Here is a 12,500-nt window from a genome sequence, read left to right as displayed (position 1 = left end):
CACACACACGCACACACACACACACACATATATATATATATATATATATATATATATATATATATATATATATATATATATAAACACATACATATATATGTGTATAAATGTATGTCTATGCATATATATGAATAACGTATTTAGAATATGATGGTAAATATGACAAAACCAAAATTAATGTGTTTCCCTCGAGCTGGAGGTAAAAATATAATATGTTTTGATCGAACTCAAAAATCGAAGTTAAATGTCATGCTGTTGTGCTGCACGCGGTGGCGTCTTCGGATACGTGAATCAGTAATCATTTCATAAAATTGATTTAGTCGAAACATTAAGGAACAAATGATTAAAAAGGGAAACGGAAAAAGAAAATGATCACGTCACCTCCCGAATTCTGCGTTATCAACACTCCGCAGTGAATTGATCATCGGCAAATCAAAGGCGAGGAAGGTTGTTTTGAACAGTTGACTCGCCTTTGTGTCTTGCTTCGTCTTGAGGAGGTGGGGGTGGGGGGGGGGGGGTGATAGTACAATTTCTTGGGAGGGGCTAGTGTTGGGGGGGGGGGGGCTGAGTTTTGTGTCTCAGTGGTATGATCATTTGTTTATACATGCTTGTGTATATATATACTAAAAAGTACTCAACAGAATGTCACTTGATTAAAGCCCTTACGGCCGATATTAACCTTGAGATATTAATGATCATCGACCTCAAATGCACCTGTTAGTTCCCTTCCCCTTCTTCTCTCTATCTCTCGTCCTTTTCTTATTCCCGTCTGACATTTAGCTTACAGCACACTTTTTATCATCTTGTTTCATTCTTTGTCTTGTCCTGACCTTTTCCTCAGTTCCCAATTTCGAGTTTGTTAGGGGAGTGTGCGTGTGTGTAGGGATGGGGAGAGGGGTGGGGGTAGGTGGGGGAGTGGAGCTAATGCAGGTTTTTAGTTGCTAATCCAATCATGCAATGCTGGGGTTGTTGGTCTGAGAGTGTTGTGTTATGCTCGAAAGAATTGCAGTCGTGTCAAATGCCACTTGACTCTACGACACGAATCTCCGTAGCTACAGCTGTGCAGTTGGTACTACAGGTGAGGGATAATGGCTGGTATCAATGAATATAACAGCTGATACGACGGAGGTAGGGTTAACAGCTGGTACTAAGAGGGTGGTGATAGCAGCTGGTACTAAGAGAGTGGGGGGTATCAGCTGGTACTAAGGGGGTTAGGGGTAACAGCTGGTACCAAGGAGGTGGGGGCAACAGCTGGTCGCCGTCGTGATACACCTAGCCTCATGGCACGAAGACGGCGAATGACGCCTCGTGTTCCATCATTTTCCCGAAGACGTAATTAAATTCGTTCTCAACGAGGTGCGAGATTTATTGACTTGGCGACATTCATTCATCATCAGGAGAGAAGTTGGTGCGCCGAAGTCCACGTATAATTAACACTCGCACACACAAAAAGAAAATAGTGCTAGGTAATGTCAACGTGTCGCGCAGGAGAACAAAATAGTAAGGGAGAGGGAGAGGGAGATGGATAGGGGGATGAAGAAGGAGAGGGGGAGGACGAGGAAGAGGGGAATGGAGAAGGAGAGGGAGAGGAATGTGGGGGTGGAGAGGGAGAGGATGAGGAAGAGTGGGATAGAGAGGGAGAGGGAGCAGAAAGGAGGAGACACGTTACGACACACAGAATACACACACACACACACACACACACACACAAACATACACACACACACACACACACACACACGCACATACACACACACACACACACACACACACACACACACACACACACACACACACACAAACACACGCAGTCAAGTCTTCCGCATTTATCTCGACCTCCTCTGATTCCCATTCTTTACAAGACCCTCCTCCACACCTTTCCGCGTTCCATTTTTCCCCTCACCCTCCCTCCACATCACAACTCGTCCCTTTAAAGCCTGCCACACTTACTACAAGTCCCCCCCCCCTCGCCCCCTCCCTCTCCTCTCACCCTCCCCTCCCGCCCTCCTCCCTGTCCAGTCCTGCCGCCCATCCGACCGACCAACCGACCAGCCGACCAGACTTCACTCTATTCCGTTTTCTTTGTTGATTTCGTTTTCTGTTCTCTATTCTGTTCTGCAGCATTTTAAAAATCTTTCTCTCTTTATTAGTTTTTTTCATTTTCGATTACATCCCCAATTTCTCTCTCTCTCTCTCTCTCTCTCTCTCTCTCTCTCTCTCTCTCTCTCTCTCTCTCTCTCTCTCTCTCTCTCTCTCTCTCTCTCTCTCTCTCTCTCTCTCTCTCTCTCTCTCTCTCTCTCTCTCTCTCTCTCTCAATCAATCAATCAATCAATCATTTTTTGCATATTTTCCCCTCTACCTTTCCCATACCACTCCCTTTCTTCTTCCATAAACATACGTATCTTCCAACGCCCATTCCTTGCCTCTCTCATCGCCATCTATCTCTCCACCCTCGATCCTCCTCCTCCCTTCTTTCCTCCTCCTTCCCCCTCCTCACTCCCCCACCCCCTCCTCCTCCTTCTATGGGAGTCCCGCGCCCGATTCTAACTCGGCGCCATCAACCCCTTTCGCTTCTTGCATCTAGGACTGGCCAGTTCGTTCGTCCTCCTCTGTTCCCCCTCTCCCCCTCCCCCACTCATGCACACATACACATATCTCCCCATCCACCTTTTCCTCCTCCTCCTCTTCTTCCTCTCTCTACTCCTGCTCCCGGACTTCCGTCTACTCCTTTTTCCTCTCCTTCTCTCCCTTCTCCTGTTCTTACTCCTCTAACTCCTTCTCCTCCTACACTTCTACTTTCTCCTCTCCTTCTTTCTTTTCCTCCTCCTCCACCTTTTCCTTCTCATCATCATCATTATCATCATCTTTTTCAATCCAATTTTCCTCTCCTACTCTTTAAGGTTTATTTCTCTCTCTTCTATGTTTTTCTCTCTTCTCTTCTTCATTATCTTCTTCGATTGTGTATTTTTCTACTTTTTAAAGATTTTCAGTCTTCTTTTTTATTCTTATTTCCTCTTATTCTTTCTCTACTTCTTTGTCCTTTTCTATTCTTCTATTCTATTCTTTATATTTTTTCTCTTCTTCCTCGTCTTCTACTTTCACTTTTGTTTGTCTTCTCTCTCTCTCTCTCTCTCTCTCTCTCTCTCTATCTATCTATCTATCTATCTATCTATCTATCTCTATCTATCTATCTATCTATCTCTATCTATCTATCTATCTATCTATCTATCTCTTTCTCTTCTCTTTTTCGCCTTCCTCTCTCTCTGTTTTATATAAATTTTGGAACTAGACGAAGTAGCAATGGCAGCCATATTATATTCTAAAAAAAAAAATAAATGTGAGTGATTTCCTCTCTTTAGAGTTTATTCAGATGTTTGTGTTTGTATTTGCGTGTTGAGTTAGAACGCAGGAAAGTTTTTTTTCTACTTTTATGATTTTCAACCATGAATTGACAGTTATTTGTGAAAGTTGCATTCTATTTTAAATCTGATCTTTTCTGCTGATCTTCTCTCAGCACTCTCTCTCTCTCCTCTCTCTCTCCTCTCTCTCTCTCCCTCTCTCTCTCTCTCTCTCTCCTCTCTCTCTCCTCTCTCTCTCTCTCTCTCCTCTCTCTCTCTCTCTCTCTCTCTCTCTCTCTCTCTCTCTCTCTCTCTCTCCTCCTCTCTCTCTCTCTCCCTCTCTCTCTCCTCACATCTCTCTCTCTCTCTCACTTTCTCTCTCTCTCTCACTCCCTCTCTCTCTCTCGTTCAACTCATCTCGTCTCTCACTCACTCTCTCTCTCTCTCTCTCTCTCACTCCTCTGCTCTCACTCCTCGTCTCTCTCTCCCTCTCTCTCTCTCTCTCTCTTTCTCTGCTCCTCTCTCTCTCTCTCTTTCTCTGCTCCTCTCTCTCTCTCTCTTTCTCTGCTCCTCTCTCTCTCTCTCTTTCTCTGCTCCTCTCTCTCTCTCTCTTTCTCTGCTCCTCTCTCTCTCTCTCTTTCTCTGCTCCTCTCTCTCTCTCTCTCTCTCTCTCTCTCTCTCTCTCTCTCCTTATCTATCCATCTGAACATCTTTCTATTTATGTATTTTTCACCTTTTTTTTCGCTTGCTTGTGTGTCCTTTCCTCCTATCGCTTATTTTTCGATTTATCGCTCTTTATCGCTGGCCTCATCGCTTCCGTAATCCATCTATTGGTTCCTCTTTTTCATCGTTTTCCTTTACTGTTATTGACGTCTCGTTCGTCTCATGGGGGTAGGGGGGGTAGGGGGTAGGGGGTAGCGCGTAGGGGGTATTACCTCTTGATTTTTCCCTTTTGGTTTCCTCTTTATCGTATGTTTGTCTATAGATTATTCTTGTATTATGTGCGTGTGTGTGTGTTTATTCCTGGAATGGGTGTGCGCGTACGTGCGTGTGTGTGTGTGTGTGTACGTGTTTGTATTTATATTTGTGTGCTTATTCCTGAATCGTGTGTACGTGTGTGTGTTTATTATTGTATTATGTATGTGTTTGAATCCTAGTATTTTGTGTATGTGTGTGTGATTGAGTGTCTGTCTGTTTGTTTCTGTGTTGTATATGTATGTTTTTTTCCGCCATCTTATTTTCTTTACGATTTTCTCATTTTTATCAACATTTTCTTGTAATCACGCGTTTAACTCTTTCATTTCTCTCGCATCTGTTTCACAAATTCCTGCACTTTATCCCTCAATGTCTATACATTTTTTTCCCATTTTTTGATTGCTTCTTCGTATTATCTTCTCTCTCCCTCTTCCTTCTTTCTCCTCTTTAGCTGCTTCTATTTCCCATCTCTGTCATTTACTCCTCTTCGTTCCCCTTTCTTCTTTTTTCTTTCATGTTTTCTTTTCCCTCCTTCTCATTCGGCTGTTCCATCTCTCCCTTCTTTTCCCCATCATCATCTTTTTACTTACACTTCCTCCTCTTCTTTATCTTCTTCCTCTCCTCAGTCGACGTCCCCCCTTTCTACCCTTCTCTTCTTCCTCCTCCACCCCTTCCTTCATCTTTCTCTTGCTCCCTCACCCTCCTCCTCTTCCTCCATAGCGTCCGCCTCCTCCTCCTACTCCCATTCTTAATATCCACCCCCGCTTTCCCCTCCATCACTTCTTCCTCCTTCTTCTTGCTCCTCCTCCTCCTTCCTCTTGCTCCTTCTCCTCCTTCCTCTTGCTCCCCCTCCTCCTTCCTCTTCTATCACTTCCTCTTTCTCCCTCGCCTCTTCCTCCTCCTCCTCCTCCTCCTCCTCCTCCTCCTCTTCCTCCTCATTCTCCTCCTTCTCATCCCTTTCCCCCCCTCCTCCCACTCCCGTTCTCAATCTCCACCCCCGCTTTTCCCTCCTTCATCTTGCACCTCCATCACTTCTTCCTCCTTCCTCTTCCTCCCCCGCCCCCTCCTCTTCCTCCTCCTCCTCCTCTTCCTCCTCCTACACCCATCCTCAATCTCCACCCCCGCTTTCCCCTCTTTACTCTTGCGCCCCATCACTTCCTCGTTCTTCCTCTTGCTCCTCCTCCTAACCCTTCCTCTTCCATCACTTCCCCTTCCTCTCTTGCCTCCTCTGCCTCCTCCTCCTCCTCCTCCTCCCCTTCCTCCTCCTCCTCCTCCTCCTCCTCCTCCTCCTCCTCCTCCTCCTCCTCCTCCTCCCCTTCCTCCTCCTCCTCCTCCTCCTCCCCTTCCTCCTCCTCCTCCTCCTCCCCTTCCTCCTCCTCCTCCCCTTCCTCCTCCTCCTCCCCTCCTCCTCCTCCTCCCCTTCCTCCTCCTCCTCCCCTTCCTCCTCCTCCTCCCCTTCCTCCTCCTCCTCCCCTTCCTCCCTCCTCCTCCCCTTCCTCCTCCTCCTCCCCTTCCTCCTCCTTCCCCTTCCTCCTCCTCCTCCCCTTCCTCCTCCTCCTCCCCTTCCTCCTCCTCCTCCCCTTCCTCCTCCTCCTCCCCTTCCTCCTCCTCCTCCCCTTCCTCCTCCTCCTCCCCTTCCTCCTCCTCCTCCCCTTCCTCCTCCTCCTCCCCTTCCTCCTCCTCCTCCCCTCTCCTCCCCTCCTCCCCTTCTCTCTTCCTCTCTCCCCTTCCTCCTCTCTCCTCCCCTTCCTCCTCCTCCTCCCCTTCCTCCTCTCTCCTCTCTTTCCTCCTCCTCCTCCCCCTCCTCTCTCCTCCTCTCCCTTCCTCCTCCTCCTCCCCTCTCCTCTCTGTCTCTCTCTCTCTCTCCTCTTTCCTCCTCTCTCCTCCTCCTCTCTCTTCCTCATCTTTCCTCCTCCTCCTCCTCCTCCTCCTCCTCCTCTCTCCTCCTCTCTCCTCCTCTCCTCTCTCTTCCTCCTCTCTCCTCCCCTTCCTCCTCCTCCCCTTCCTCCTCCTCCTCTCCCCTTCCTCCTCCTCCTCCTCCTCCCCCGCCCACAATCAGGCCGGTCTTCAAGACAGACTGGATCGATAGCGAGCATACTCTCAGCTCCTTCCTCAAGTCTCCTCTCTCTCTCTCTCTCTCTCTCTCTCTCTCTCTCTCTCTCTCTCTCTCTCTCTCTTTCTCTCTCTCTCTCTCTCTCTCTCTCTTTCTCTCTCTCTCTCTCTCTCTCTCTCTCTCTCTCTCTCTCTCTCTCTCTCTCTCTCTCTCTCTCTCTCTCTCTCTCTCTCTCTCTCTCTCTCTCTCTCTCTCTCTCTATCTCTCTCTCACTCTCTCTCTCTCCATCTTCCTCTCTCCAACATGGATTAGTAATGACAGTAATAGATGATAACAATCACACGACTGATACTATAACTACTACAAATGATGGTAAATCCTATTCATCTTCATGTTCCGCCTCCGTTCTCATGATAAAAAGGATGATGTAATGAAGCTTGCATTCCCTATCTCTACATGATCAGACTTGTCGATTTAATGAGAAACCATTATCGTTACTAGTTCCATGATTCTTCCTTTCTGTCATTCTCCTCTAAGGCCTATTGCTGTCTAACCCTTTTTCCTTTCGTTCGGTGTGGCTTTCTTTTCTTTTTCTTGTATCTGTGTTCATGGTTGTTTGTATTTGGCCTTCTCTGTTGTTCTCTCTGTCTCTTTCTTTCTCTGTCTCTCTCTCTCTCTTCTTCTTCTTCTCCTTCTCCTTCTCTTTCTCTTTCTCCTACTTCTCCCTTATTCTCTCCCTCCTCTACCTTCTCCGTCTCTCTCGCCTTCTCCCTCTCACCTTCTTCCTCTCCCACCTTCTCCCTCTCCCTTTCACCTTCTCCCTCTCCCTCTCCCTCTCACCTTCTCCCTCTCCCTCTCACCCTCTCCCTCTCTCTCTCTCACCTTCTCCCTCTCCCTCTCCCTCATCTTCTCCCTCTCCCTCTCTCTCTCTCTCCCTCTTCCAATCCTTCTACAAGGAGACTAATATTCCTCCTTTTAATCTTGCTCACAGACTTCCCATGGTGTGTTGCGAGAAGTTAGTGAAGAGGAGCCATGCCATTGTGGGCTCTAAAACAGATTACATCTTTAGGTTGTTCGTCTTCGTCTATTTTTTCCCCTCATCTGTCCTCTTTCTTGCTTTTTTTTCCGGCTAATAATGCTGATGGAAAAGGCTGATTTGTCTTGGATTATGTGTATTTAGTTAGATTGATAGAACGATAGATTGTTAGATAGATTGATAGATGGATAAATAGATTGATTGATAGATGGATTGATAGATTGATGATAGATAGATATATTGATAGATATACTGATGAAGGCTACTAATTTATTAATAGGTAGATAGACAGGTGGAAAAATAGATAGATAGATAGTTAGATAGATAGATAGACAGATAAATTAATAGATGGATATATGGATAGATAGATAGATAGATAGATAGATAGATAGATAGATGAATAGATAGATAGATAAACAAATAAATAGATAAATAGAGAGACAGAGAGATAAAGGAAAAGGGATAGAAATACACAAACAAACAGATAGATAGATAGATACAGATGTAGATGTGCAGATGCGCGTGTCTGCGTGTGTATTTTATGCATTTATTCATATATGGAAAACATATTGCATCCACGTCCTCGTCTTCTTGTGTGTGTTTCTTTCTTATATTGATTTGATCTTTGGTGTCTCCTCAGAAGAAATAGTTTAATTCCGTTTCTCAGATCACGAAGAAAAAGTGATTTATACAAATATACATACAGTGATAGGGAAGGAGGGAAGGAGGAGGAGAGAAGAGAAGAGAGATAGAGATAGATATAGATAGATAAAGATAGATAGAGGTAGATAGAGATAGATAGGAAGAGATAGAGAAAGATAGAGAAAGATGGAGATAGATAGAGAGAGAAAGAGAGAGAATGGGTGGGGGGAGATGTAAATGGAGAGGAGGGGAGAAAAAGAAAAAGAGAGAGGGGAGTAACAGGGAGAGAGAAAGAATAAGAGAAAGAGAAAGAGAGATAGATAGATAGATAGATAGATAGAGCGAGAGAGAGAGAGAGAGAGAGAGAGAGAGAGAGAGAGAGAGAGAGAGAGAGAGGAAGAAGAGGAGAGAGAGGGAGAAAAAGGGAGAAAGAGAGGAAGGGAGAGAGAGAGAGAGAGAGAGAGAGAGAGAGAGAGAGAGAGAGAGAGAGAGAGAGAGAGAGAGAGAGAGAGAGAGAGAGAGAGAGAGAAGATAAGAAAAGAGGGCCAAAAATCATTGCCCCTTTTCCGCCAGTATACACTCGCGGCCACCTACGAAATCCTCCCGCCATTTTCCGAACGAATTTACGCCCGATTTTTTTCCCTTCCTCCTCCTCTTCTTCGTCATCCCTCCCCTCCCTACCCCTTCTCCCTCTTTCGCCCCCCCTTCTCCCCTGACTTCCTCTCTCTCTCCCTACAACTCCTCTCTCTCTTTCTCTTTCTCTCTCTCTCTCTCTCTCTCTCTCTCTCTCTCTCACTCTCTCTCTCACTCTCTCTCTCTCTCTTTCTCTGTTCTTTCCTCCCTTCCTCTCCCTCTCCCCTCCCCTTTCTTCCCACCCCCTCTCCTCCCACTTCTCCGTGAATCTCCCGCCCCCTTCTTTCTTACCCCCTCCAGGCTTCTCTCCGCTTTTCTCTACCCCCTCCCCCTGCTTCTCACCGTTTCACCCCCCTCTTTCTTTCCCATCTCCTACTCCCTTTCCCCCCTTCTACCCCCCACCCCCCACGGCTTTCTCTACCTCCCCCTCTTTTCTTCCCCATACCCTCCTACCCCTTTCTCCTCCTTCTAACTTCCCCTCCTTCTTCCCCTACACCCCTCTCCTACCCCGCCTCCTACTTTCCCTTCTATCCACCCCCCGCCATCCCTCCCCTACCTCCATCCCACTTCCCACCGGGTCACTTCCCCCCTCCCTCCTTTCTTTCCCATCCCTCCCCTCACCTCCATTCCCCTACCCTACCCTTACCCTACCACCCTCCCCCCGCACCCCGCCCCATCCCACTTTCACCAACATTCTACTCCAGCTTTTCTCCCCCTTCACCCCCTTCCCCTCCACCCCCAGCTTTCTTCCCCCCCCTCCCCCTCCACCCCCTCCCACCGTGTCACCCAGCGAACGTCCTTGCCAGCGGTACTGGCTATTTTTATTTGGCAAGATTCCGAGAGTCCGCGGATTAAAGCGCGTTTTATATTTCCCGGAGCCTTCGCCTCGTCCTGGATTTATTCCTTCTAACTAGTTCACAGGCCTCGCTTCCCCTCTCTTCCCCTCTCCTTGCCCTCGTCCTCTCCCATATTATCCTCTCTCCCATAGCCTCTCTCTTATATCTGCTCTTGCGTTTTTGTGTTTGTTTTTATCTTTGCTCTCTATCTCTCTTTCTCAGTCATTCATTCATTCATTCAGTCAGTCAGTCAGTCAGTTAGTCACTCATTCAGTCAGTCACTCATTCACTCACGCATTTATTTACTTATTCACTCAATTACTCACTCACTTACTCATTCACTCAGTCACTTCACTCACTCACATACTCACTCACTCATTCACTCCCTCACTCACTCACTCACTTACTCACTCACTCGCTCACCAACTCACTCACTCAATCACTCACACATTGAATTACTGACTGACTGACTGCCTCACTCACTCACTCACTCACTTACTCTCCATTTCTTCTTCTCTACCTCCCCTCCCCCCTCCCTCCCTCCCTCCCTCACTCACTCACTCACTCACTCTCCATCACTTCCTCTCTACCTCCCCTCCTCTCTCCTTCCCTCCCTCCCTCCCTCCCTCCCTCCCTCACTCACTCCCTCTCCATCACTTCCTCTCTACCTCCCCTCCTCTCTCCTTCCCTCCCTTCCCTCCCCTTCCCTTCCTCCCACAACCCCTTGCCTTCACCCCCCCCCTCCCCTTCCCCCTCCACACCCCCCCCCCCTCCACACGCACAGGATACCCGCTAATGAATCACGATTTTGTCCTACGAGACGAGTGTGTGCGAAACTGAGAGGCGTTTGAAGGGATTGGAGAATGGGGGGAGGGGGGAGGGGGGAGTGGGGGTGAAGCGGGGGGGGGGGGATAGGAGCAAGACGCGGAGGGGTAGGATGCAAGGAGGCAAGGAAGGTGGCAAGGAAGGAGGGAGAGTAAGAGAGAGGAGGGAGGGAGGGGAAGGGAGCAGGAGGGAGGGAAGGGAGGGAGGGAAGGGAGTAGGAGGGAGGGAGGAAGGGAAGGAAGGGAGGGAGGGAAGGGAGCAGGAGGGAGGGAGGGAGGGAGGGAGAGCAGGTGGGGAGAGCAATGCTACTAACTTATTGATCCCGCGTAGTGAGGATTGTATTGTTTTCACACGCGTAAGTGCGCGCGCGTACGCCGGCTTTTGCGTATAGGCCGGCGTACGCGGGGTTGCAAAATCCGCGTCAAGTATGTTTCTACGCGTAATTACGTTCATGTACGTGTGTATACTCGTCGAAAGAGACTCGTATGAAGGGGATTGCAACGAGGGGTGGGAGTAGGGTAGGGAGGGGGGTGGGCTAGTAAAGAGGGGAGGGGGGTAGGGTGCGTCTAAAAAGGGCATAGTAAGCATAGAAATCTTCAAAGGGAGGAGCCAGGGGGAGGGAAGCGGAAGAGGGGACGTGGGCGGGGCGACTTGATGGCTATGCCTATGCCATCTTTCCCGACCTATTTTTCAAGGAAGTCAAAAACTTTCGCGTCGCTCCCCCCACCCCCTCTCTCCCAGCTCAAACGGCGCTCTTCCCCCTTTCTCCCCCTCCCTCCTCCCCTTCCTCCCCACCTCATCCTCATGTCTATGTCTACCCTCCATATATATATTTTCTTTTAGGCTTTTCTTTATTCTTTATCACCTTTGGTCAGCCGTTTACAACACATATTTTAAGTCTCTAGTACCCTATAACTGTTACCATTCCAGCGTTGCCCGCCAGTGTTGCCAGACAGCGACGGTTTCAGGGGTTGTCAGCGTAGCCAAAAACGTGTCAGGCCTCTGGAATGGCATGTCCGCCCGTGTTGTCAGGTGTTGTCACTTTTACACTCGGGAAAGACCGGGACATCACGGCGCTGGTGGTGGCAAGGGGGAACTAGTTAATGTTGTCAGTTCCCCTCCGTCAGATTCGGTGATGGATGAATGTTTTAGTCACAACATCGGGCAGAATGTATTTATCTGTCAGGAGTCAAAGGTCTTGATGATGCAATAGTCAGCGTGGCCGAAATGTTGTCAGGAAAATGTGACGAGTCCTGGTGGGTCGAGGCTGACCATTGACGTCGAGGGTGTCAATCAAATGTGTTGGCAGGTGACGTGTGAGGCGATGGTTATTGCGGTGTGCTCACTGATGTCACCGCAGACAAGAACAGGAAAGGAGGGAGGAGGGGGGGGAGGAGGGGAGGGACAGTAAGGGAGTGACACCCTTAGCCCACAAGTGGTGTCATTCGTGTGTTGTCAGGATGGAGAAAGGGATTAAGGGAAGTGGTAAGGAATTTACCAATAGGAATAGTGTTGGCAGGAATTTACCGATAAGAAATAATATTGGAAAGATCAGTGTCCAGCCGCGGCCTAGATTAGTGTTGTCAGTGTGCTGTTGTCAGATAAGAAATGGCACTGCGTAACAGATTTTGATTGGCACTCCGTTTTACGAGCGGAGGGAAAAGGGGAAGGTGGAATGAGGTAGGACGAAAAAAGAGGGGAAAGAGGGAGAAAAAAATATATATGGGGGGAAAAGGAAGGTGTATGCTGGCAGACAGTGTTGGCAGAGGGGTCATGACTCAGTGTTATTGACCTGGACTGTTGGCAGAGTTCCCTACATTGTCGGGGAGTACAAGCTTCCTCAACTTTATTTGGTGTCCCGTTCGTCTTTTTTCCCCCTTTTCCCCCTACGCAACCTGCCCCGCCTCAGACCTGACGTTTTTTCCCCCTAGTTCCTGGTCCTGCAAGATTTTTTCCCCCTAGTTTAAGGTCGCGCTGGTTGCGTTATAAATCTGCGTTACGGGAATTACTGCTGGATCTCGTTACCAAAACAATTTTTTATCTCTCTCTCTCTCCTTCGAAAAAGCAAAGATTTTCAAAGCAACGGAGAATAAAAATTAAAAAAGGATATGGATAAAGAGAGAAAACCAACAAATGCTAGAAACTGCGGGTGCACACACACA

The 12,500-nt window shown here is 48.1% G+C and overlaps 1 protein-coding gene across 1 annotated transcript in view; it reads right to left on the bottom strand.

The window, feature by feature from the left end:
* ab (BTB/POZ-zinc finger protein abrupt) overlaps positions 1-12,500 on the bottom strand; it is a 292,930-nt gene that overhangs the window by 105,340 nt on the left and 175,090 nt on the right. The gene's annotated exons all lie outside the window — the stretch shown is intronic.

This window comes from Penaeus japonicus, unplaced genomic scaffold, assembly GCF_977035675.1.
Source record: "Penaeus japonicus unplaced genomic scaffold, GWHDUDI00000001_assembly GWHDUDI00000008, whole genome shotgun sequence".
Classification (NCBI taxonomy): Eukaryota; Metazoa; Arthropoda; class Malacostraca; order Decapoda; family Penaeidae; genus Penaeus; species Penaeus japonicus.
This window is presented reverse-complemented; position numbering and strand designations above follow the sequence as displayed.